This window comes from Microcaecilia unicolor, chromosome 11 (genome assembly GCF_901765095.1).
Source record: "Microcaecilia unicolor chromosome 11, aMicUni1.1, whole genome shotgun sequence".
NCBI lineage: Eukaryota > Metazoa > Chordata > Amphibia > Gymnophiona > Siphonopidae > Microcaecilia > Microcaecilia unicolor.
In genome coordinates, this window is record NC_044041.1 from 77,766,128 (window position 1) to 77,770,987 (window position 4,860).

Genomic DNA, 4,860 nt, shown 5'->3' on the forward strand with positions numbered 1-4,860 from the left:
TTAAACCAAGCTCTTTATGGAACCCAGAAAAGAGTTGCCGGCCTTGTATGATTGCAGTAAAGAGGAGAAAGGAGCATGAAAATCCCATTAATAACATTGACTGCAAAAGAATAAGGAAGCCTCTTACATCTCCTCAGACCCCAGTGTTGTGCTCAGCCTTTTGGTCTTCTGTAAACTTCTCTGCATTTGTGCTGAATAGCTAATAGCCTCATTATCATGGGATTTAAATGTGCTGAGTGCTGGTTTCCGTGTGACGCTAGGTTGTGCAAAACCAGTTTTTATACTGGACACTCACAACGTGTTTACTAAAAGCCAAGCTAACCAGTGCACAAAGTCTAGTGCACTTTATGTATCAGCCTCTCTGGCTGTAAGTAGGCCTCCCAGATTCACCTAAAGATCTGGAAGCTTTTCTCTACTGCTCCCTCCTCAGAGCTAGAACGGAAGATCACTCTTTCAATCTCTAGGTATCTTCAAAACGCATCCTACTAGAAGATTGCCCTATCAATCTCCAGTGTCTCTGAAACTTCTCTGTGTGATAGAATGCATCAGTGGACAGATAGGGTTGTGGAACGAGGTCTTTGATAATGGCATGGAAGCTCTACAGCAGCGTTTTTCAACCAGTGTGCGGTGGCACATTGGTGTGCCACAGCTGATCCTCAGGTGTGCCGCGGGACTTGGGCCAGCTTAATTTGCGCTAGAATAGAGTTACGTTTTCTTGTCTCTAGTGGTCGGTGGTAGAGAGCAATGATTCATACATCCTGCTCGCAGCAACTCTGGAGCCTTTTGTCTGACACTTCCCATCTACGTGGAAGAAGGAAGTTACATCAAAGGGAAGGCTCCGGCATTGGCGCGAGCGGGCTGTATGAATCGCTGCTCCCTGCCACAGACCGCTAGAGAAGAAAACTTTTAAAAGGTACATGGGGGAGGGGGTCAAGAGAGAGAAGGGGAGATGCCTGGTTGCTGGCTGGAGAAGGGGACTGGAGGGAGAGATGCTGGACAATTATGGTGTGAGTGGGGGGAAGAGAAGGTAAATGCTGTACTATTTTGTGGAGTGGTGGGGGGGGGGGTAAGGTAAAATGCTGGACTCTTTGTGAGGGGGTGTGCCTTGACAATTTTAGTGCCTTATAAGTGTGCCATGAGGTGAGAAAAGTTTTAAATATCTGCTCTACACTTATAGTGCAAGTCTACAGGCCTGTTTATGTACATTAACCTCCCTGTTTACTATGCCTCGTGGCAATACCGACACAGCAGGGGCGTAGCTAGGTGGGGTCAAGGGGGTATGGGCCCCGCAGATTTAGCCCTGGCCCCCCTGCTTAAACCTCCCTCCCCTGCCACATTCAACCCCCCCTCCTGCCGCTGCCGCCGTCAGGTACCTTTGCTGGCGGGGGTCCCCATCCCTCGCCAGCTGAAGTCCTCTTCAGCGCCGGTCTCCGGCACGTTGCTGATATGGATTCCGTGGCAGTGGCAGGAGGGGTGGTGCCGGCGCCGGGGGGGGGGGGGGGTCAGAAGTGACAGGGGATGGAGGCGCTGGGGGGGCTAAAATGTGCCCTCTTACCTCAGGCTCTGGACTCCCCTCCCACCAAAGTCTGGCTGTGTTGGCATTAGCACACGGCAGCTGCTAGCTCGGCTTAGAAAACAGGGAGGTAAGTTTGAATACAGTGGTGTGTAGTATAAGCACATAAGTCTTTTGATTAACAGCCCAGCATTGCTCCCATTCTTCCATGTATAAGGATGGAGGCTAGCAAAAGGGGAAATGCTATGGAGAGGTATTATTTTAAAATGTGGCCAAAGGACCACTCAAAGGCTGGGACAGGTTGGAGAAACATGCACTACCTTCATGTTTATTTAGGACCAAATTCTTTAACAATAAACCAGGCCCTGGCCTGGGGCTGTTGCAGGTGGGGTTTAACTAAACACTGCAGCCATCACTTTACTAGGGATGGAATGTGTGAAGCTGACTGTGGGAAACAGACCTAGGACAGCTGGAGAGGGAGGTTTATTATGATCACACCAAAAGCAGGGGAAGATGCTGATGAAACAGTACAGCACGTGTGCCCGAAGACATTTCTAAGTTTGATCTGTCTGGGGCCTTAGCAGATAAGGATCAAAGTGCATCCACTCTGCCTGGTTAACTTCCTTTTCCCTTACTTCTTGGCATGTAAGGATGCTCTGCACTTGTCTCAGACTGTCTTTAAATTCTGTTACTATTTACAAGACTTATACCCCACCCTCCCAGCTTCATAAAGTCCTGTCTGGGTGGTGTACAGACAATAAAAACATCATAACAAAAGGGACACAGTTCCATTCTGTGCATTCCAGAATATAATGTTTATTCAAAAGAGATATGATATGGCTACAAATAATGACATACTTGAAAGTCATTAACACACAGGAAAGGAACCTTTTTCCAAGGGAAGGAAGCTGTAGGACTAGGGGGCATGATATGAAGCTGCAGAAAGGAAGACTCTGGATGGAAAAACTTCAAGAAACTTTTTTTTTTCCATGGAAAGAGTGGCAGATGCCTGGAATGCTGTCCTGGGGAATGTGGTGGAGAGAAAACTGGTGAAGAAACAAACAAACAAACAAAAAAAAGAGTATAAATATACAGAAAAAAAACAAGCACATCATTTCAATGATGTGAAATGAGTTTGCAATTATTAAAGTGGAGTGGAGGAGTGGCCTAGTGGTTAGGGTGGTGGACTTCGGTCTTGAGGAACTGAGTTCAATTCCCACTTCAGGCACAGGCAGCTCCTTGTGACTCTGGGCAAGTCACTTAACCCGCCATTACCCTAGGTACACATAAGTACCTGTATACAATATGTAAGCCACATTGAGCCTGCCATGAGTGGGAAAGTGCAGGGTACAAATGTAAAAAAAAAAGTACCCAAATGTATTTATGGTCATCTGTTCTATACCTTTGCAAAAAGTTGTCTGTTCATGTACCTTGAGGAGGTGTGTGTTGTTGTTGTTTTTTTTTTGTTTGTTTTTACCTGGAGTAGTTGCAGCCTGTCATTTCTTCCTTTCTGGAGACAAGGTGGTAGCAGTACACAGCCATCCATAGACTACCAGGGGTCACCTTAGCACCAACTGCATAGCTCCAGTCACTTTCAGCAGCCACAGCCACAAAAACAAAGGGCAGGGCTCTGCAGGCTCATCATGGAGCTCTCAACAGAGGTCCACTGTACATCATTTCTACTGTTTGCCCTTCACAGCCACTATTGCAGCATCCTTTAATGACAGATCAAGATGCAGCTAGTTTCATTCAGTGCTACTTCAATGCTGCTCTTTGGCCAACCACTAGGTGTCGCCAGTAGCATGCAGCACTAGGGCCGCTGGACCATCGGAGGGCTTCCATTAGCGGAATCTTCCAAACTGCGTTTGGTTGGAATAAGCATAGAGCCAGAAACAGTGTTTTAGAAATGGACAAAGAACACGCAATTACCTTCCACTAAAAGATTATGGGGCAGAGTAAGCTTATAAAGGTCATAAGTGCAAAAAAAAAAAAATGGGAGCGTTGGCGGCTTTGAATGTCAGGTAACAACTAATCCAGTCTCTCTAATTAATTGCGCTTTACCTCTAGAACTGCTGTAATAAAGTTTCTTCCCTATCGCTGGGGCACAGGAGTTCATTAGCGTTTTACTGCCTTGTTTGTGCACCGTCTCTGTTTGGAATGATCAGATGTCGCCATCAGCTTTGATAACCGTAGGCTGAAGGGGGCGGGGGCTGTAGTGAAAAGCAAAACAGACAGTGTCAAATCGGAATGAGTGGTGTGGAAACCGCCGAAATCTTTACAAACAAACAAAAAAAAAAGGTGATACTGGTCCAGTACAGCCTGGGTCTTTGGGATGCAAACTGCCAGCATCACTTCCCTGTGGCGAGTGAAAGGGGCGTGAGCGGCTCACCTCCCCCCTAGAACTGAACCAAAATTGCGCCAGATTGCTGGAGTCTTTCCCAGCGCTGCTGCCGATCCCTTACAGTCCAGCGCAACGGGGTGCGACCCCTTTTATTTGCCAGCAAAACTGATCACCCCAGACTCGGATTTCCAGGATAGAGCTCGCAGGGCCTGCAAATAATAATAGAAATAATAAAAACCGCAGCCTTTTGTTCACTTCTGCTTGTAATTAAATATCTGATTTGCTGCTGCCTGATGTGCAGGGTCTGGACGATGGTCGCTGTTATAACCATATATCACCCTGACTTATAAACGTATAGCGTCTGACTCAAGTCTGTGATGGGTGGTGGGCTTCTAGTAATGTATATAGGGTCTGACCCAGATAGGCTCTAGTAATTTATATTTAGGGGGTCTGACTAAGGATTCAGATGCACAGGCTCTAGTATTTTGTATATAGAGTCTGACGGCTCTGTTAATATATATATAGGGCTCTGCCAGCCAGGCTTCAGATGGGTAGTCTACAGTAATGTATGTTTATATAGTGTCTGACTCAGGTCTGAGATGGCTGGTGGTTCTCTAGGAGGTCTGCCTATTCTAAGGCGTCAAATCAAGGGCAGGCTACAGTAATGAATAAATTTAGGGGCTGACTGGGGTCTGAGATCTGCTGGTGGTCTCTAATAACGTATACATAGGGTCTGACTAAGGCTTCAGATGGCAAGCTCCACTGCTGCTGCTGTATACACAAAGTCTGTCTGATTTAGGGTTAAGCTCGATCCAGTGTAGGGTTAGGGGGAGGTTCTTTCAGCCACTGCTGCAGGGTTGGTTTGAACTGGTATAGGATAGGAAGGAGAACGTTGCATCTGATTAGTGGCTGTTTGTCAGCACGTACTGGGGCCAGTGTGTCACAGGGGGGTGGGACGACTAGGGAGGTTATATAGAGGCAGCGAAGAGCAGCCGAACTGTGAAAA

General features: G+C 47.0%; 1 long non-coding RNA gene across 1 annotated transcript; it reads right to left on the reverse strand.

Moving 5' to 3' along the window:
- Window positions 1–2,314: 2,314 nt before the first annotated feature.
- On the reverse strand, window positions 2,315–3,648 carry LOC115481084. The gene is made up of 2 exons (XR_003943883.1): window positions 2,991–3,648; window positions 2,315–2,559 (listed from the first exon to the last, which is right to left on the reverse strand). It is a non-coding gene; the product is annotated as an uncharacterized LOC115481084 (long non-coding RNA).
- Between the last annotated feature and the right edge of the window lie 1,212 nt (window positions 3,649–4,860).